Here is a 22,456-nt window from a genome sequence, read left to right on the forward strand (position 1 = left end):
CTTGAGGATGTCAAGATGTTCATTCATTGGGGTCCTCAGGGTGGGGAACTTCATGTTCATTTCACAGCCACCTGGTGCCTGACAGAGCTAGGCTTAGGGAGCTCACTGAGTAGACACGTGCTGACAACCTAGATTCTCCTGTTTCCACATAAAGTCCCTGGTGTGAAGCCAGCTGGCACTCTTTAGAGTCATACACCCTCACCCCTGGGCTCTCTGTGTGCCTAGAGCCCAGTGGCACCTTACCTCCCACTCCCCACTGCAGGACCCTTTGCACACCTGCATTTCCACAAGCTATAAAACATCTTCTCTTGCTGTGTGTTTACCCTATGAAAACTCATTGCCCCAGGAAGAGAGGCCTCACATCCTGCCCTTATCAAAGTGGTAAAGCCTGTTGTTCAGAGAAGCCCCTGACAGATCTCACAACCAACCAGGTACCTGTGCATGAATTGATCATGCAGCCCCCTCCTCCTTGTGTGCACAGCACCCCCCCAATAACAGACCCCACACACTCAACCTTGGCGCTCGTGTAGGCACCTCTTGCCTGTGTGGCCTGATGTTGCCTATAGCAGTGTCCCTATTAAACTTTCCTAGACCCTTCTCAGACGCTGGTAATTCTTTACCAACCCAAGTAACTAGCCCGCCATTGTGCCCACAACACCTGAAACAGAATTGGCTAAATTATGCAGATTGATGATGCAGGTTAATTTGCTATAAAGGTGAAATCAAGGTTTACAAATAAAAGCAACATACATACTCAAGGCAGGACTAAGAACTCACATGGATAACTAAGACCCTCCACGCGCATCCCACTGTGGCCTCAGGGCCTTTGCGCTGGCTGATCTTTCAGCCAGGATCTCTCTCCCTCTGCTTCTTAAACACCTCCAGGAATCTGCTCAAATGTCCTCCCTGACCTTATTTTTCTCCATGGAACATATCACCTCCGGACATTGTGTATATTTTACTTAATTTTCTCTGTGTCCCCCACCAGGCTGTCTGCTGCATGAGAATGGAGACCTGCCTGCTTCACTACCTGCTGTGCCCGGTATCTGGAACCCGCCCAGCACACAGTAGGACCTCAGCGAATATGTGACGGGTGTGTGATCACTGTAGGCCACAGACAAAGGTCTTCCCAGCAGTGATGGTAAGAGTCATTCATTCTCTACTTACTGAGCCCTACTGTGTGCTGGATACTGACCTGGGTGGGAGGCATGCAGTGGATGAGACACAGTGAGCACACAACATGTTAGGAGGGACACGTGCTCTGGAGAGCACACAGGGCTGGGGGAAGTCAGGAGTGCAGGAGTGGAGGAGAAGAGGGCCAGGTGGAGACAGTGGTGGCAGGGGAGACAGAGAGGTGGGGCCCAGGTCAGTGCAGGGCTTGATGGCTCCTGTGAGGGCTTTCCCTCTAGGGCAGCGGAACACATGGCTGGGTGCGGAGCAGGGGCCCGAGTCCTGAATGCTATGCAGGAAATGGAGCAGGTGTCTGCTGGGGAGATATGCGTGGAGGAGGCTGTCCCTGTAGACTGTGCAGGCAGGGAAGGCTCCTCTGAGGAGGTGACATCTGAGCTGAGCCCTTGTATGGACCGTGTTTCCACCTTCTGTAGACTGGATGCTTTCATCTGCCCTGCAGGACTATGCAGGATATGCCCTGTTCTCAGTCACCTGGACTTGGCCTCCTGCCTCCCTTGTGTGCCCTCCCACCCCAGAAGGAGTCCTTCTAGATCTAACCCACTACCTCCTCCACTGGACTTGGACTCACACTGAGCCACTGTCCACCTGCCCAACTCACCCAGAGTCAAGTCCAGACACTTGGGGGAGACCCTCCACCCCAGAACCCAAATCCCAGTCCTGCCTATGAAAGTGGCAGGTCCTATGGCTTTGGATACTGATTTCAACCACAAGGCCCCCTGGAACCCTCAGACCTGATGCATGATGGCTTTGATTGAGCCCCACACGTGCTCAATTGGCAAAATGTGAAATTGTTCCCTGGGAGTGCAGATGCAGTGGATGAGGCCAAGGGACCTTTCGATAAACTCAACATCAAACGCCAGTGTTGTTGCTTTCTCATTGGGGTACCAGGCCAGTTTGGTCTCTTGATAGGACCAACCGCAATCCACAAAACTTTCCAGATCACTGAGACACAGTGTGTGCCATCATCCATACCCCTGTCCCACATCTTTTGAAGACTCTGCTAGCTCAAATTTGATAGCTCAGTTCTTGGTCTGGGAATCAATTGGGATATTTTGTGCTGAATTTTTGAGTTCTGTCAGCCAAGCATCTGCTGTGCACTCTCCTAACACTCAGTGCAGTGCTTTCAATCCCATGTTTCCTGTCCGCTTGAGAGTGTGTGTCCAAGTAAAACAGAGTTTCACCTTTGCTGCTCCTTCACCAGAGGTCAGGTCCTGCACTGATTTCCATTCTCTACTTTGCCTTCTCCTCCTTCCAGGTTTTGTGAGGCCTCTTTCTGTCTTTGGAAGTAAGAGACCACTGTTCGTCAACTGTCCTGAGCCAAGGGCTGGGTGAGTCGATGTTTATCTTGCTGTGTACATGGCAGCGAGTGAGCGAAGTTTGCACTGGTACTCTGCCAACTGGACATCTATAAATCAACACTTTCCAGACATAACTCACAGACATGTGATTCTTGTTTAGCTCTTTTATCTGTACAGCCATGGTGGGAGGGTTTGTCCGAAGACTCCAGTATTGACATTGTGTTGATACCTCAGTTGCAGTCTTTCAAATGGTTAATGGAATTGATTTACATATTTTGGGATTTGTATGAAAATGAAGTTAATTTTTGAAACATACTGAATCTAGCTACAAACCAGACTTGTCATTTTCAGGTACCAGTTTGTCAGCTCTAAGAGAAAAATAGACAGAAAGAATGTAAAATAGCAGTCCAAAGTGATGAAGGGGACAGGTGAACCCTTTACTGTTGATGCCTTCAACAACAAGAGGAACCATGAAATAAATATTGGAACCATGAAATAACCACACTCTGGGTTTCCCTTGTGCATGTGGTGCCCTTTCCCCCCAATGACATGTACTGGCCAATGTTGGTGATTCGAGGGGCAACTTTTCTCTCTAGGAAAAAAGAAGGAAACCCAAACAACATATTTACATGTAGGCTTGGTTCCAATAGCACCTAGAGGCATTATAGCTATGAGAACACTGCTGCAGCTTTGCTAGTCTATGGAGAACCAGGTGCTCTTCTATCAACAATGAGAATGTTTAATCATCCAATCATGTTTGGTAAAGCAATTTAACCCACCCAAGACAGCACCCCCATGACATCCTGCACCCGGGACTTGACTGAAGGGAAAAGACCATCCACAAAACATGAGTCACTACATGTCTATGGCGAATTTAACAGTTCATTTCAATAACTGGCTTATAATACTTACTTATACTGTCTTGAAAACCTGAGGCCTAATACATATTCAAGTTCAGTCAGAGATTCCCCTCGTTCACCACACCCCCTTCACCCCAAAGAAGACATAACCCCAGCATTTGCTGAATCTAGGGGAAAGTCATCATTTCGTGGTTTGAGCTAAGAATTCAATCCCCACCTATTTAAGTCGAGAGTAGTTGACCTTGGAGGAGATGACAGTTGTGCAAAGAATGTGAAGTTGGATGAACTCTGATCCTAGGAAAGGCTTGCTCTGCTCTTACTGGCTTCAATACAGCTCAGCTGCTGACCCTTTGAAATGGATGCCTGAGTGGTGGGGAGGGAAGAGAAAGTGCTTGAGAGCTAGGCCCCACCCTGGGCGAAGGCTTACCAGGGCTTGGTGCATGGTGGTCTTAGTGGTTTGAAATTGCCCCTTGGGACGTGTGGATTCTCACGACCTGTTCCAAGAACATGAGCGCTTTTATGATCTCTGCCATCTCTTCTGTTTTAGACGTCCGGAATCTTGGACCCGTTCTTGGAGCAGTGAATTGAGAACTTTTCAAGTGCACGTTGACCCTCCACAGTTTTCTGCCAGTATCAGTGAGGCTCAATATGTCTCACGAATGTCTTTCGAGCCTAGTATTCTGTACAGAATTCTCCATGCAAGTAATCTCTTTTGAAGCAGAACAACACTCATCAATGTGTTCGCATCTCCCCTCAATCCGTGCATCCAGCTTTTCTGCCAACTTCTCTTCGTGTCTCCCCTAAAGTTGACTTCTTCAGGATTGGGCATGTCTCAAAATAACTCGGAGTCTCACCAGTAAGCTGAAGACAGGCAGAACTTCCACTGTCTGACCTTTCAGGTTCTGGAAACTGACCCGTGAACTCAGGCCATTGGGCAGCAGCAGTATCTCGAAGTTACACAGCTTCCCGGACAGGAGACATAACCTAAGCTTCACCGAGGGCGGCAGCCCCTCCATGACACTGATCCACCCACAGGGTTCTGCCCAGTTACCTTGGATCCACCAGCCACAACAAGCCACGCGGAACACACCAACATTCCACCTGGAATTCAACCGGTAACTGCCATCCCCAATGGTTGCTGCACTTTGTCAGTGTTGGGGGAGGGGCTCCATCAGACGAGACTTTCCTAAGTTAAGTCTGTTTCTCTCCATTAGTGCCCATCATTCATATTTTCCTTTCCTCTTTCCTTATGTGCAGTTCTCTATACACAGTACAATAGGTGGAATTATGTCCATTTTATATTTTTGGATTCATATGTCTCTAAACTTTCCAACAGTTAAGAGTACCCAAAGACCCACTACAGGAATCTTATGTTTGCGTCATATCCATTCACCCAGAATGCATATCTGTCTTTTGCATTTCTGCGGAAACACCCACACTCTCAGAACATGGATCCGTTAGATTCATGTGGTCTGAATTTCCTAGGAACGAACCGAATTCCTATATACACTTTAAATTCTGGCTCTTTTGCTCTTAGTACTCTTTTGCAGAGCTATATATCTTTGTTATAGGCATACCCCATTTATTCTCTTTTTAGGGTTGATTAAGACATTTATTCATCCTGATGGAATGCTTCTAAGAATATATCACGGGCCATGGATCCATTTTTTTCAAAATAGTCATTTGTGTTTTGTCACGATGTGCTCATTTGAATCAATATTTCTGAATAGCAGTGCACACATCTGTTTTCTAAATACAAGTGTTTGATATACATGCATGCAGCGAAAATGTGTCAAAGCGTGCTTAACGATCCTTGACATCATTTTTATTATTTTTTTTGAAAATTCTTGTTTCCTTCAGATATATGTCAGTCAACCGTAGGCTTTTGTCGTTTGTTTGTTTGTTTTTTTGTTTGTTGTTTTGTTTGTTTGGAAATACATTATGCCATTTATCACTCCGTTTGATTTAGAGAGTCATATAAGTTCTTTCAGAGTGTAAATTGCTGATAATCACCTTTGGTTTCCTACTTCCTTCTTCCATCCTAAGGATTTTGATGTCCTCTTTGCCTACTTCTCGTTTATTCTTTGCAACTCAGTGCACCTCTTACATTTCCAACGATGGTTCTCTTATTTCCAGATATTCTTTCTTGTTTTCTATTCAGGGAAGAATTCTCAACATTCGTTTTAGTATCAATTTCGAACTGCTGAATTCTATTTCGTTTGGCTGGTCTGTGAAATTCTCTACATTGGCCTGTATTGCAAAGGGCAGTCTTTTGGCATAGTCTACACTAGACTGCAGCTTCTTCTCATTCAGTATTTGGTCTGTGTCTTGTCCCTGCTTCCTATCCTGCAATGAATCTGTCGAGATATCTGCTGAAACCCCTCTGTTTTTTCTTTTCTAAGTTGCTATTACCTAGGTGCGTTTTAAAGCACTCGGTTGATCATGAACTTTGATGATTTGAATGATACTACAGCTGCTAGGATCTCTATTGGTAATCTGCCTGATTAGGATGCTGTGTGCTTCATGGTTTCTTATAGATGTTTATTTCTTGCCTCTCAGCAAATTTCAGTCTGATTCTATTGCAAATTTATTTTCAGATTTTATTTTTATACATATCATGATTTTCCTGCTGGGAATACTATGAATCTTAGCTTTGCATGCTGTGTCTTATCCAGGATTCAGCAGCAGTGGCTGCATTGGCTTTCAGTTACTTTTCTAGGCAATTTCTGATCAAGAGTTTCCTGTAATCCTGTCTTTGCAGTCACTTACGAGTCATTCTGCACAATCTATTCTTCTTTGGACTGACTTTAGCCCTGCTATTATCTCATCCGTCGAGTTTTCTGATTTGTATGGCTCATTTATAGATGTTCTCTTCCCATTTTCTGGTATTCTGCCTTTTGAGATTCTGAGACGCTATTGTTCACATACTTTGGGATTTGAATGAAAATGAAGTTAAATATTGAAACATACTGAAACTCGCTATAAAACAGACTTGTAATTTTCAGATATTTTTTGTCAGCGCAAGAGAAAAATAGACAGAGAAAATGTAAAATAGCAGTCCAAAGTGTTGAAGAGGGCAGGTGAATCCTTCACTATTGATACCTTCTATAAAAGGTACCATGAAATAAATATTGGAACCATGAAATTAACCCCACCCTTGGTTTCCCTAGTTGATGTGCTGCCCTTTCCTCCCAATGACAAATACTTGAAACTGTTGGCGATTAAAAGCACAACTTTTCTCTCAAGGAAAACACAAGGAATATCAAAGAACATATTTACATGTAGGCATTGATCCAAGCATCTAGAGACATTATAATTATGAAAACACTGATGCAGTTTTGCTACTCTATGGAGAACCAGGGGCTCTTCTATCAACCATGAGAATATTTAATCATCAGATCATATTAAGTTAAGTAAATTAACACATCCAAGACTAAACCCGCATGATAAACTGCACCCGTGTCTTGACTGAAGTGAAAAGACCATCCACAAAACAAGTTTCCCTACAAGTCTGTGGTGAATTTTACAGTTCATTTCTATAACTGCCTTAGAATCGTTACCTGTAATCTCATGAAAAACTGAGGCCTAATTCATATTCAAGTTCAGTCAATGATTCTCCTCACTTACCCACACATCCTTCACACCCAATCAGACATAACCGCAGCATTTGCTGAATCTAGGGGAAGTTTATCGTTTCATGGTTTGATCTAAGAATTCAATTGCAATCTGTTTTATACGAGAGTATTTGACTATGGAGGAGTTCACTGTTGTGCACATAATGTGAAGATATTTGAACTCTGATTCTAGGAGGGGCTTGCTCTGCCTTATGGCTTCATTGCAGCTCACATGCTGATGCCTTAAAATGGATGCCTGAGTGGTGGGGAGGGAAGAGAAAGTGCTTGATAGCAAGGCCCATCCCTTGGCGAAGGCTTACCAGGGCTTGGTGCATGGTGTTCCTAGGGGTTTGTAATTGCCCCTTGAGACGTGTGGATTCTCACGACCTGTTCCAAGAACATGAGCCCTTTTATGATCTCTGCCATCTCTTCTGTTTTAGACGTCCGGAATCTTGGACCCGTTCTTGGAGCAGTGAATTGAGTACTTTCCTCAAGTGCACGTTGACCCTCCACAGGTTTCTGGCAGTATCAGTGAGGCTCAATATGGCTCATGAATGTCTTTCGAGCCTAGTATTCTGTACAGAACTCTCCATGCAAGTAATCTCCATTGAAGCAGAACAACACTCATCAATGTGTACGCATCTCCCCTCAATCCGTTCATCCAGATTTTCTGCAACTTGTCTTCGTGTCTCCCCTAAAGTTGACTTCTTCAGGATTGGGCCTGTCTCAAAATAACTCGGAGTCTCACCAGTAAGCTGAAGACAGGCAGAACTTCCACTGTCTGACCTTTCAGGTTCTGGAAACTGACCCGTGAATTCAGGCCATTGGGCAGCCACAGTATCTCGAAGTTACAAAACTTCCCGTTCAGGAGACATAACCCAAGCTTCACCGAGTGCGGCAGCCCCTCCATGACACTGATCCACCCACAGGGTTCTGCCCAGTTACCTTGGATCCACCAGCCACAACAAGCCACGCGGAACACAGGAACATACCACCTGGAATTCAACTGGTAACTGCCATCCCCAATGGTTGCTGCACTTTGTCAGTGTTGGGGGAGGGGCTCCATCAGACGAGACTTTCCTAAGTTAAGTCTGTTTCTCTCCATTAGTGCCCATCATTCATATTTTCCTTTCCTCTTTCCTTATGTGCAGTTCTCTATACACAGTACAATAGGAGGAATTATGTCCATTTTATGTTTTTGGATTCATATGTCTCTAAACTTTCTAACAGTTAAGAGTACTCAAAGACCCACTACAGGAATCTTATGTTTGCATCATTTCCATTCACCCAGAATGCATATCTGTCTGTTGCATTTCTGCTGAAACACCCACACTCTCAGAACATGGATCTGTTTTCTTCATGTGGTCTGAAATTCCTAGGAAATAACCTAATTCCAATATAGAATTTAAGTTCTGTCTCTTTTGCTCTTAGTACACTTTTGCAGAGCTATATATCTTTGTTATAGGCATACCCCATTTATTCTCTTTTTATGGTTGATTAAGACATTTATTCACCCTGATGGAATTCTTGTAAGACTATATCACGGACCATGGATCCATTTTTTTCAAAATAGTCATTTGGGTTTGGTCACGATGTGCTCATATGAATCAATATTTCTGAATTGTAATGCACGCATCTGTTTTCTAAATAGAAGTGTTTGATATACATTCATGCTGTGAAAATGTGTCAAAGCGTGCTGAACGATCCTTGACATCATTTTTATTATTTTTTTTGAAAATTCTTCTTTCCTTCAGATATATGTCAGTCAACCGTAGGCTTTTGTCGTTTGTTTGTTTGTTTGTTTGTTGTTTGTTTGTTTTGCAAACACATTAAGCCATTTATCACTCCGTTTGATTTAGAGAGTCACATAAGCTGTTTCAGAGAGTATATTGCTGATAATCACCTTTGTTTTCCTACTTCCTTCTTCCATCCTAAGGATTTTGACATCCTCTTTTCCTACTTCTCGTTTATTCTTTGCACTCAGTGCACCTCTTACATTTCCAACGATGGTTCTCTTATTTCCAGATAATCTTTCTGGTTTTCTATTCAGGGAAGGTTTCTCAACATTCCTTTTAGTATAAATTTCGAACTGCTGAATTCTTTTTCGATTGGCCGGTCTGTGAAATTCTCTACATTGGCCTGTATTGCAAAGGGCAGACTTTTGGCATAGGTTACACTAGAGTACAGCTTCTTCTCATTCAGAATTTGGTCTGTGTCTCGTCCCTGCTTCCTATCCTGCAATGAATCTGTCGAGATATTTGCTGAAACCCCTCTGTTTTTTCTTTTCTAAGTTGCTATTACCTAGGTGCGTTTTAAAGCACTCGGTTGATCATGAACTTTGATGATTTGAATGATACTACAGCTGCTAGAATCTCTATTGGTAATCTGCCTGATTGGGGTGCTGTGTGCTTCATGGTTTCTTATAGATGTTTATTTCTTGCCTCTCAGCAAATTTCAGTCTGATTCTATTGCAAATTTATTTTCAGATTTTATTTTTATACATATCATGATTTTCCTGCTGGGAATACTATGAATCTTAGCTTTGCATGCTTTGTCTTATCCAGGATTCAGCAGCAGTGGCTGCATTGGTTTTCAGTTACTTTTCTATGCAATTTCTGATCAAGAGTTTCCTGTAATCCTGTCTTTGCAGTCACTTACGTGTCATTCTGCACTATCTATTCTTCTTTGGACTGACTTTAGCCCTGCTATTATCTCATCCATCGAGTTTTCTGATTTGTATGGCTCATTTTTAGATGTTCTCTTCCCGTTTTCTGGTATTCTGCCTTTTGAGATTCTGAGACGCTATTGTTCTACAGGGCTTCTCTCACGTCCGTTTTCAAGGCTTTCTCTGGATGTGTTTCAGAATCTTGTTCTTGAAAGCATTTTCTGGAGCCTTCAATCCCTTTCAAACTGAAAATTGCATTTCCTATCTCTTTTACTATACTTCTGTGTCTCTACTGGTCAAGTATTTTCAGGTATAAAATGAACACTTGCAGGGATATGTTAAGTGAAACTTTTAGTCTCCTGGTTGTATGCAATTCCATGATATTTCTGTGAGGACAATTTTTCTAGACTGTGTTGCCAGGTCGTTTTTCTGTGTTTGAAGTGTGGTAAATCTCTAATGGCTGGTGTTGCAGTTGTTGTCATAAATATTTCTAACTTGTCATTTAGAAGAACATAATATTTATTACGATTATGTCACAGCTCTGAAAGTTCATAGGACCCTACCCCGTGTGGAATCGAACCTTCTAAATTTTTCTGCAATGCTGGCTGCTCTATGTCAATTTGCATTTTTCGAATATACCTTCATGACAGTGCACTTGTCTTTTTATTGCAATGGGAATGTCCCTATAGTACAAGGACACCCCAGAGCTTCCTTGTCTATGGAAACAACAGTGGAAACATATCTAAGGATGTCATGCATCAGGGACTGCTGCAATGGTCCCACAGCCCCACCTTGAAGTCCTCTTTGCCGTACCATGTCAGTGCCATCCCAAATGTAGAATCTGCATTTTGGAGATCGTGCTGAAAGTTATGCTTCATCTTCTCACGCTGTGGACCTAGATAACTCTTCTTTGTTCTTTCATTCTCGTGGCATTGGACCATGAAGACTGCCACAGGGCTGACATGCATCCCCTACTTGTGCCAAACCCTAATCACAGTCCTGACTTTGAATGTGGCAAATTTTATGGCTCTGGATTTAGATATCAACCCCAAGGGCCCCTGGGTCCTTTAGACCAGATGCATAATGGCTCTGATTGTGCCTCACACGTGCTCGATTGACAAAATGCCAAATTGGTCCCTGGGACAGCAGATGCATTGGATTTCGCCATGGGACAATTCCAAAATCTCAACCTCGCAAGCCAGTGTTGTTGCATTCTCATCGGTATCCCAGGCCCTTTTGCTCTCTTGATAGGACCAACCACAATCCACAACACCCTGCAGATCACTGAGACTCAGTGTGTGCCATCATGCATAGCCCTGTCCCTCACCATGCACAGCTTCTGCTAGCTCAAATTGGCAGCTCGGATCTTGGTCTGGGAATCTTCTGTGGGGATATTTATGCTGATTTCTTTGAGTTCTGTCAGACAAGCATCTGCTGTGCCTTCTTCTAACACTCAGTGCAGCGCTTTCAATCCCTTGGTTCCTGTCCGCTTGAGAGTGTGGGTCCAAATAAAGCAGAGCTTCTTTTGCTACTCCTTCCCCAGAGGTCAGGTCCTGCACTAATTTCCATTCTCTACATTTCTTTTTGCTCCTTCCAGATTATTTGAGGGCCATTTCTGTCTTTGGAAGTAAGAGTCCACTCTTCACCAAGTGTCCTACGCCAAGGGTTTGGTGAGTCTATGTTTATCTTTCTGAGCACATATCAGTGACTGCGCGCAATTTGCTATGTTACTCTGTCAAATGGGTATCGATAAATCAATATTTCCCGCACATAACTCACAGAATAATGATTCTTGTTCAGCAAATTTTCTCTACAGCCATGGTGGGAGGGTTTTCCCGAAAACCACATTATTAACATTGGGTTGATACCTCAGATGCCGTCTTTCAAATGGTTAATGGAATTGATTTACATACTTTGGGATTTGAATGAAAATGTAGTTAATTTTTGAAACATACTGAAACTAGCTACAAACCAGACTTGTAATTTTCAGGTATTGTTTGTCAGTGCCAAGAGTAAAATAGACAATAAATGTAAAATAGCAGTCCAAAGTGTTGAAGAGGGCAGGTGAATCATTCACTATTGATGCCTTCTACAAAAGGTATCATGAAATAATTATTGGAACCATGAAATTAAACCCACCCTTGGTTTCCCTTGTTGATGTGCTGCCCTTTCCTCCCAATGACAAATACCTGAAACTGTTGGCGATTAAAAGCACAACTTTTCTCTCAAGGAAAACACAAGGAATATCAAACAACATATTTACATGTAGGCTTTGATCCAAGCACCTAGAGACATTATAATTATGAAAAACCTGATGCAGCTTTGCTACTCTATGGAGAAACAGGGGCTCTTGTATCAACCATGAGAATATTTAATCATCAGATCATATTTAGTAAAGTAAATTAACACATCCAAGACTGAACCCGCATGATATCCTGCACCCGCTTCTTGACTGAAGTGAAAAGACAATCCACAAATCATGTGTCCCTACATGTCTGTGGTGAATTTTACAGTTCATTTCTATAACTGCCTTAGAATCGTTACCTGTAATATCATGAAAAACTGAGGCCTAATACATATTCAAGTTCAGTCAATGGTTCCCCTCACTTACCCACACTCACTTCACCCCCAATCAGGCATAACCGCAGCATTTGCTGAATCTAGGGGAAGGTCATCATTTCATGGTGTGATCTAAGAATTCAATTGCAATCTGTTTTACACGAAATTATTTGACCTTGGAGGAGTTCACTGTTGTGCACATAATGTGAAAAATTTTTACGCTGATCCTAGGAGGGGCTTGCTTTGCCTTATGTCTTCATTGCAGCTCACTTGCTGATGCCTTAAAATGGATGCCTGAGTGGTGGGGAGGGAAGAGATAGTGCTTGATAGCAAGGCCCATCCCTTGGCGAAGGCTTACCAGGGCTTGGTGCATGGTGTTCCTAGTGGATAGTAAATGCCCCTTGAGACGTGTGGATTCTCATGACCTGTTCCAAGAACATGAGCCCTTTTATGATCTCTGCCATCTCTTCTGATTTAGACGTCCGGAATCTTGGACCCGTTCTTAGAGCAGTGAATTGAGTTTTTTACTCAAGTGCACGTTGACCCTCCACATGTTTCTGGTAGTATCAGTCAGGCTCGATATGGCTCACGAATGATTTTCGACCCTAGTATTCTGTACAGAAGTCTCCATGCAAGTAATCTCCATTGAAGCAGAACAACACTCATCAATATGTTCCCATCTCCCCTCAATCCGTGCATCCAGCTTTTCTGCCAACTTCTCTTCGTGTCTCCCATAAAGTTGACTTCTTCAGGATTGGGCATGTCTCAAAATAACTCAGAGTCTCACCAGTAAGCTGAAGACAGGCAGAACTTCCACTGTCTGACCTTTCAGGTTCTGGAAACTGACCCGTGAACTCAGGCCATTGGGCAGCAGCAGTATCTCGAAGTTACACAGCTTCCCGTACAAGAGACTTAACCTAAGGTTCACCGAGGACGGCAGCCCCTCCATGACACTGATCCACCCACAGGGTTCTGCCCAGTTACCTTGGGTCCACCAGCCACAACAAGCCACGTGGTACACACCAACATTCCACCTGGAATTCAACCGGTAACTGCCATCCCCAATGGTTGCTGCACTTTGTCAGTGTTGGGGGAGGGGCTCCATCAGACGAGACTTTCCTAAGTTAAGTCTGTTTCTCTCCATTAGTGCCCATCATTCATATTTTCCTTTCCTCTTTCCTTATGTGCAGTACTCTATACACAGTACAATAGGAGGAATTATGTCCATTTTATGTTTTTGGATTCATATGTCTCTAAACTTTCCAACAGTTAAGAGTACCCAAAGACCCACTACAGGAATCTTATGTTTGCGTCATATCCATTCACCCAGAATGCATATCTGTCTTTTGCATTTCTGCGGAAACACCCACACTCTCAGAACATGGATCCGTTAGATTCATGTGGTCTGAATTTCCTAGGAACGAACCGAATTCCTATATACACTTTAAATTCTGGCTCTTTTGCTCTTAGTACTCTTTTGCAGAGCTATATATCTTTGTTATAGGCATACCCCATTTATTCTCTTTTTAGGGTTGATTAAGACATTTATCCATCCTGATGGAATGCTTCTAAGAATATATCACGGGCCATGGATCCATTTTTTTCAAAATAGTCATTTGGGTTTGGTCACGATGTGCTCATATGAATCAATAATTCTGAATTGTAATGCACGCATCTGTTTTCTAAATACAAGTGTTTGATACACATGCATGCAGCGAAAATGTGTCAAAGCGTGCTGAACTATCCTTGTCATCATTTTTATTATTTTGGTTGAAAATTCTTATTTCCTTCAGATATATGACCGTCAACCGAAGGCTTTTGTCATTTGTTTTTTGTTTGTTTGTTGTTTGTTTGTTTTGCAAACCCATTATGCCATTTATCACTCCGTTTGATTTAGAGAGTCACATAAGCTTTTTCAGAGAGTAAATTGCTGATAATCACCTTTGTTTTCCTACTTCCTTCTTCCATCCTAAGGATTTTGACGTCCTCTTTGCCTACTTCTCATTTATTCTTTGCAACTCAGTGCACCTCTTACCTTTCCAACAATGATTCTCTTATTTCCAGATAATCTTTCTTGTTTTCTATTCAGGGAAGAATTCTCAACATTCCTTTTAATATAAATTTCGAACTGCTGAATTCTTTTTCGATTGGCCGGTCTGTGAAATTCTCTACATTGGCCTGTATTGCAAAGGGCAGTCTTTTGGCTTAGGCTACACTAGACTGCAGGTCCTTCTCATTCAGTATTTGGTCTGTGTCTTGTCCCTGCTTCCTATCATGCAATGAAAATTTCAAGAAATCTGCTGAAAACCCTCTGGAGTTTCTTTTCTCAGATTCTTTTACCTAGGTGCGTTTTAAAGCACTCGGTTGATCATGAATTATGATGATTTGAATGATACTACATCTGCTACGATCTCTATTGGTAATCTGCCTGATTAGGATGCTGTGTGCTTCATGGTTTCTTATAGATGTTTATTTCTTGCCTCTCAGCAAATTTCAGTCTGATTCTATTGCAAATTTATTTTCAGATTTTATTTTTATACATATCATGATTTTCCTTCTGGGAATACTATGAATCTTAGCTTTGCATGCTTTGTCTTATCCAGGATTCAGCAGCAGTGGCTGCATTGGTTTTCAGTTACTTTTCTATGCAATTTCTGATCAAGAGTTTTCTGTACTCCTGTCTTTGCAGTCACTTACGAGTCATTCTGCAATACCTATTCTTCTTGTACTGGCTTTAGCCCTGCTGTTATCTCATCCATCGAGTTTTCTGATTTGTATGGCTCATTTTTAGATGTTCTCTTCCCGTTTTCTGGTATTCTTCCTTTTGGGATTCTGAGACGCTATTGTCCTTCAGGGCTTCTCTCACGTCCGTTTTCAAGGCTTGCTCTTGATTTGTTTCAGAATCTTGTTCTTGAAAGCATTTTCTGGAACCTTCAATCCCTTTCAAACTGAAAATTGCATTTCCTATCTCTTTTAGTATACTTCTGTATCTCGACTGGTCAAGAATTTTCAGGTATAAAACGAACACTTGTAGTGCTTTGTTAAGTGGAAATGTTAGTCTCTTGTTTGTATGCAATTCCATGATATTTCTGTGAGGACAATTTTTCCTACACTGTGTTGCCAGGTCGTTTTTCTGTGTTTGAATTGTGGTATATCTCTTATTGCTGGTGTTAGAATTGTTGTCATAAAAAATCCTAATTTGTCATTTAGAAGAACCTCATATTTATTACGATTATGTCACAGCTCTGAAAGTGCACAGGAGCCTACCCCGTGTGGAATCGAAGCTTCTAAATTTTTCTGCACTGCAGGCTGCTCTAGGTCAATTTGCATTGTTACCAATACACCATTTTGATAGTGCACATGTCTTTTTATTGAAATGGGAATTTCCCTATAGTACAAGGACACCCCAGAACTTCCTTGTCTACAGAAACACCTGTGGAAACATATCTAAGGATATCATGCATCAGGGAATGCTGCAATGTTCCCACAGACCACCTTGATATCCTCGCTGCCGTACCTTGTCAGTGCCATCCCAAATGTAGAATCTGCATTTGGGAGATAGTGCTGAATATTATGCTTCGTCTTCTCAAGCTGCAGACATAGACAACTCTTCTTTGTTCTTTCATTCTCAAGGCATGGGACCATGAATACTGCCACAGGGCTGACATGCATCCTCTACCTTATGCCAAACCCTATTCAGAATCCTGCCGTTGAATGTGGCAGATTTTATGGCACTGGATTTAGATATCAAACACAAGGGTCCCTGGATCTTTAGACCAGATGCATGATGGCTCTGATTGTGCCTCACACGTGCTCGATTGACAAAATGCCAAACTGGTCCCTGGGACAGCAGATGCATTGGATTTCACCATGGGACAATTCCATAAACTCAACCTCGCACGCCAGGGTTTTTGCATTCTCATCGGGATCCCAGGCCCTTTTGCTCTCTTGATAGGACCAACAACAATCCACAACACCCTGCAGATCACTGAGACTCAGTGTGTGCCATCATGCATAGCCCTTTCCCTCACCGTGCGCAGCTTCTGCTAGCTCAAATTGGCAGCTCGGATCTTGGTCTGGGAATCTACTATGGGGATATTTATGCTGATTTCTTTGAGTTCTGTCAGACAAGCATCTGCTGTGTCTTCTTCTAACACTCAGTGCAGCGCTTTCAATCCCTTGTGTCCTGTCCGCTTGAGAGTGTGGGTCCAAATAAAGCAGAGCTTCTTTTGCTACTCCTTCCCCAGAGGTCAGGTCCTGCACTAATTTCCATTCTCTACATTTCTTTTTGTTCCTTCCAGGTTATGTGAGGGCCATTTCTGTCTTTGGAAGTAAGAGACCACTCTTCAACAAGTGTCCTACGCCAAGGGCTTGGTGAGTCGATGTTTATCTTTCTGAGCACATATCAGTGACTGCGCGCAATTTGCTATGTTACTCTGTCAAATGGATATCGATAAATCAACATTTCCCGCACATAACTCACAGAATAATGATACTTGTTCAGCAAAATTTCTGTACAGCCATGGTGGGAGGGTTTTCCCGAAAAACCCATTATTAACATTGGGTTGATAACTCAGATGCAGACTTTCAAATGGTTAATGGAATTGATTTACATACTTTGGGATTTGAATGAAAATGTAGTTAATTTTTGAAACATACTGAAACAAGCTACAAACCAGACTTATAATTTTCAGGTATTATTTGTCAGCTCCAAGAGAAAAATAGACAGAAGTAATGTAAAATAGCAGTCCAATGTGTTGAAGAGGGCAGGTGAATCATTCACTACTGATGCCTTCTACAAAAGGTATCATGAAATAAATATTGGAACTATGAAATTAACCCCACACTTGGTTTCCCTTGTTGATGTGCTGCCCTTTCATCCCAATGAGAAATACTTGAAACTGTTGGCTATTAAAAGCACAACTTTTCTCTCAAGGAAAACACAAGGTATATCAAACAACATATTTACATGTATGCTTTGATCAAAGCACCTAGAAAATTTATAATTATGAAAACACTGATGCAGCTTTGTTACTCTATGGAGAAACAGGGGCTCTTCAATCAACCATGAGAATATTTAATCATCAGATCATATTTAGTAAAGTAAATTAACACATCCAAGACTGAATCCGCATGATATCCCGCACCCGCTTCTTGACTGAAGTGACAAGGCAATCCACAAATCATGTGTCCCTACATATCTGTGTTGAATTTTACAGTTCATTTCTCAAACTGCCTTAGTATCGTTACCTGTAATCTCATGAAAAACTGAGGCCTAATTCATATTCAAGTTCAGTCAATGATTCCCCTCCCTTACCCACACTCCCTTCACCCCCAAGCAGACATAACCGCAGCATTTGCTGAATCTAGGGGAAGGTCATCTTTTCATGGTGTGATCTAAGAATTCAATTGCAATCTGTTTTACACGAGAGTATTTGTCCTTGGAGGAGTTCACTGTTGTGCACATAATGTGAAAATATTTGAACTCTGATTGTAGGAGGAGCTTGCTCTGACTTATGGCTTCATTGCAGCTCACTTGCTGATGCCTTAAAATGGATGCCTGAGTGGTGGGGAGGGAAGAGAAAGTGCTTGATAGCAAGGCCCATCCCTGGGCGAAGGCTTACCAGGGCTTGGTGCATGGTGTTCATAGTGGTTTCTAATTGCCCCTTGAGACGTGTGGATTCTCACGACCTGTTCCAAGAACATGAGCCCTTTTATGATCTCTGCCATCTCTTCTGTTTTAGACGTCCGGAATCTTGGACCCGTTCTTGGAGCAGTGAATTGATTACTTTCCTCAAGTGCACGTTGACCCTCCACAGGTTTCTGGCAGTATCAGTGAGGCTCGATATGGCTCACGAATGTCTTTTGAGCCTAGTATTCTGTACAGAATTCTCCATGCAAGTAATCTCTTTTGAAGCAGAAGAACACTCATCAATATGTTCCCATGTCCACTCAATCCGTGCATCCAGCTTTTTGCCAACTTCTCTTCGTGTCTCCCCTAAAGTTGACTTCTTCAGGATTGGGCATGTCTCAAAATAACTCGGAGTGTCACCAGTAAGCTGAAGACAGGCAGAACTTCCACTGTCTGACCTTTCAGGTTCTGGAAACTGACCCGTGAACTCAGGCCATTGGGCAGCAGCAGTATCTCGAAATTACACAGCTTCCTGGACAGGAGACATAACCTAAGCTTCACCGAGTGCGGCAGCCCCTCCATGACACTGATCCACCCACAGGGTTCTGCCCAGTTACCTTGGATCCACCAGCCACAACAAGCCACGCGGAACACACCAACATTCCACCTGGAATTCAACCGGTAACTGCCATCCCCAATGGTTGCTGCACTTTGTCAGTGTTGGGGGAGGGGCTCCATCAGACGAGACTTTCCTAAGTTAAGTCTGTTTCTCTCCATTAGTGCCCATCATTCATATTTTCCTTTCCTCTTTCCTTATGTGCAGTTCTCTATACACAGTACAATAGGTGGAATTATGTCCATTTTATATTTTTGGATTCATATATCTCTAAACTTTCCAACAGTTAAGAGTACCCAAAGACCCACTACAGGAATCTTATGTTTGCGTCATATCCATTCACCCAGAATGCATATCTGTCTTTTGCATTTCTGCGGAAACACCCACACTCTCAGAACATGGATCCGTTAGATTCATGTGGTCTGAATTTCCTAGGAACGAACCGAATTCCTATATACACTTTAAATTCTGGCTCTTTTGCTCTTAGTACTCTTTTGCAGAGCTATATATCTTTGTTATAGGCATACCCCATTTATTCTCTTTTTAGGGTTGATTAAGACATTTATCCATCCTGATGGAATGCTTCTAAGAATATATCACGGGCCATGGATCCATTTTTTTCAAAATAGTCATTTGGGTTTGGTCACGATGTGCTCATATGAATCAATAATTCTGAATTGTAATGCACGCATCTGTTTTCTAAATACAAGTGTTTGATACACATGCATGCAGCGAAAATGTGTCAAAGCGTGCTGAACTATCCTTGTCATCATTTTTATTATTTTGGTTGAAAATTCTTATTTCCTTCAGATATATGACCGTCAACCGAAGGCTTTTGTCATTTGTTTTTTGTTTGTTTGTTGTTTGTTTGTTTTGCAAACCCATTATGCCATTTATCACTCCGTTTGATTTAGAGAGTCACATAAGCTTTTTCAGAGAGTAAATTGCTGATAATCACCTTTGTTTTCCTACTTCCTTCTTCCATCCTAAGGATTTTGACGTCCTCTTTGCCTACTTCTCATTTATTCTTTGCAACTCAGTGCACCTCTTACCTTTCCAACAATGATTCTCTTATTTCCAGATAATCTTTCTTGTTTTCTATTCAGGGAAGAATTCTCAACATTCCTTTTAATATAAATTTCGAACTGCTGAATTCTTTTTCGATTGGCCGGTCTGTGAAATTCTCTACATTGGCCTGTATTGCAAAGGGCAGTCTTTTGGCTTAGGCTACACTAGACTGCAGGTCCTTCTCATTCAGTATTTGGTCTGTGTCTTGTCCCTGCTTCCTATCATGCAATGAAAATTTCAAGAAATCTGCTGAAAACCCTCTGGAGTTTCTTTTCTCAGATTCTTTTACCTAGGTGCGTTTTAAAGCACTCGGTTGATCATGAATTATGATGATTTGAATGATACTACATCTGCTACGATCTCTATTGGTAATCTGCCTGATTAGGATGCTGTGTGCTTCATGGTTTCTTATAGATGATTATTTCTTGCCTTCCAGCAAGTTTCAGTCTGATTTTTTGGCAAAATTATTTTCAGATTATATTTTTATACATATCATGATTTTCCTTCTGGGAATACTATGAATCTTAGCTTTGCATGCTTTGTCTTATCCAGGATTCAGCAGCAGTGGCTGCATTGTTTTTCAGTTACTTTTCTATGCAATTTTTGATCAAGAGTTTTCTGTACTCCTGTCTTTGCAGTCACTTACGAGTCATTCTGCAAGATCTATTCTTCTTTGGACTGACTTTAGCCCTGCTATTATCTCATCCATCGAGTTTTCTGATTTGTATGGCTCATTTTTAGATGTTCTCTTCCCGTTTTCTGGTATTCTGCCTTTTGAGATTCTGAGACGCTCTTGTCCTTCAGGGCTTCTCTCACGTCCGTTTTCAAGGCTTGCTCTTGATTTGTTTCAGAATCTTGTTCTTGAAAGCATTTTCTGGAACCTTCAATCCCTTTCAAACTGAAAATTGCATTTCCTATCTCTTTTAGTATACTTCTGTATCTCTATTGGTCAAGAATTTTCAGGTATACAATGAACACTTGTAGGGCTTTTTATGTTGAAATTTTAGTCTCTTGTTTGTATGCAATTCCATGATATTTCTGTGAGGACAATTTTTCCTACACTGTGTTGCCAGGTCGTTTTACTGTGTTTGAAGTGTGGTATATCTCTTATTGCTGGTGTTAGAATTGTTGTCATAAAAAATTCTAATTTGTCATTTAGAAGAACCTCATATTTATTACGATTATTTCACAGCCCTGAAATTGCACAGGACCCTACCCCGTGTGGAATCGAAGCTTCTAAATTATTCTGCACTGCAGGCTGCTCTAGGTCAATTTGCATTGTTACCAATACACCATCTTGACAGTGCACTTGTCTTATTATTGCAATGGGAATGTCCCTATAGTACAAGGACACCCCAGAGCTTCCTTGTCTACAGAAACACCTGTGGAAACATATCTAAGGGTGTCGTGCATCAGGGACTGCTGCAATGGTCCCACAGCCCCACCTTGATGTCCTCGTTGCTGTACCATGTCAGTGCCATGCCAAATGTAGAATCTGCATTTGTGAGATTGTGCTGAAAGTTATGCTTTGTCTTCTCAAGCTGCAGACCTCGACAACTATTCTTTGTTCGTTCATTCTCATGGCATGGGACCATGAAGACTGCCACAGGGCTGACATGCATCCTCTACCTTATGCCAAACCCTATTCAGAGTCCTGCCTTTGAATGTCGCAGATTTTATGGCACTGGACTTAGATATTAACCCCAAGGGACCCTGGGTCCTTTAGAAAAGATGCATGATGGCTCTGATTGTGCCTCACACGTGCTCGATTGACAAAATGCCAAACTGGTCCCTGGGACAGCAGATGCATTGGATTTCGCCATGGGACAATTCCATAAACTCAACCTCGCACGCCAGTGTTGTTGCATTCTCATCGGGATCCCAGGCCCTTTTGCTCTCTTGATAGGACCAACCACAATCCACAACACCCTGCAGATCACTGAGACTCAGTGTGTGCCATCATGCATAGCCCTTTCCCTCACCATGCGCAGCTTCTTGTAGCTCAAATTGGCAGCTCGGATCTTGGTCTGGGAATCTACTGTGGGGATATTTTTGCTGATTTCTTTGAGTTCTGTCAGACAAGCATCTGCTGTGCCTTCTCCTAACACTCAGTGAGCGCTTTCAATCCCTTGTGTCCTGTCCGATTGAGAGTATGCGTCCATATAAAGCAGATCTTCTTTTGCTACTCCTTCACCAGAGGTCAGGTCCTGCACTAATTTCCATTCTCTACATTTCTTTTTGCTCCTTCCAGATTATGTGAGGGCCATTTCTGTCTTTGGAAGTAAGAGACCACTCATCACCATGTGTCCTACTCCAATGGCTTGGTTTGTCGTTATCTTTCTGAACACATATCAGTGACTGCGCGCAATTTGCTATGTTACACTGTCAAATGGATATCGATAAATCAACATTTCCCGCACATAACTCACAGAATAATGATACTTGTTCAGCAAGTTTTCTGTACAGTCATGGTGGGAGGGTTTTCCCAAAAACCGCATTATTAACATTGGGTTGATACCTCAGATGCAGACTTTCAAATGGTTAATGGAATTCATTTACATACTTTGGGATTTGAATGAAAATGAAGTTAATTTTTGAAACATACTGAAACTAGCTACAAACCAGACTTGTAATTTTCAGGTATTCTTTGTCAGCTCAAAGAGAAATATAGACAGAAATAATGTAAAATAGCAGTCCAATGTGTTGAAGAGGGCAGGTGAATCCTTCACTATTGATGCCTTCTACAAAAGGTATCATGAAATAATTATTGGAACCATGAAATTAACCCCACCCTTGGTTTCCCTTGTTGATGTGCTGCCCTTTCCTCCCAATGAAAAATACCTGAAACTGTTGGCGATTAAAAGCACAACTTTTCTCTCAAGGAAAACACAAGGAATATCAAACAACATATTTATATTTAGGCTTTGCTTCAAGTACCTAAAGACATTATAAT

General features: G+C 42.1%; 1 long non-coding RNA gene across 9 annotated transcripts in view; it reads left to right on the forward strand.

The window, feature by feature from the left end:
- LOC116661763 overlaps positions 1 to 22,456 on the forward strand; it is a 57,467-nt gene that overhangs the window by 9,311 nt on the left and 25,700 nt on the right. For 4 of the 9 annotated variants that reach the window (XR_004317723.1, XR_004317722.1, XR_004317719.1 and 1 more), the window contains exons 2-3: positions 989 to 1,141; positions 2,447 to 2,519. This is a non-coding gene — a long non-coding RNA (uncharacterized LOC116661763). Of the gene's footprint in view, positions 1 to 988; positions 1,142 to 2,446; positions 3,458 to 3,896; positions 4,271 to 7,403; positions 7,606 to 22,456 lie in introns of those variants that run through there. The other 5 variants (XR_004317720.1, XR_004317725.1, XR_004317718.1 and 2 more) reach the window with 5 other exon arrangements.

The sequence above is a fragment of the Camelus ferus genome, chromosome 36, assembly GCF_009834535.1.
Source record: "Camelus ferus isolate YT-003-E chromosome 36, BCGSAC_Cfer_1.0, whole genome shotgun sequence".
In the NCBI taxonomy this organism is placed as follows: domain Eukaryota; kingdom Metazoa; phylum Chordata; class Mammalia; order Artiodactyla; family Camelidae; genus Camelus; species Camelus ferus.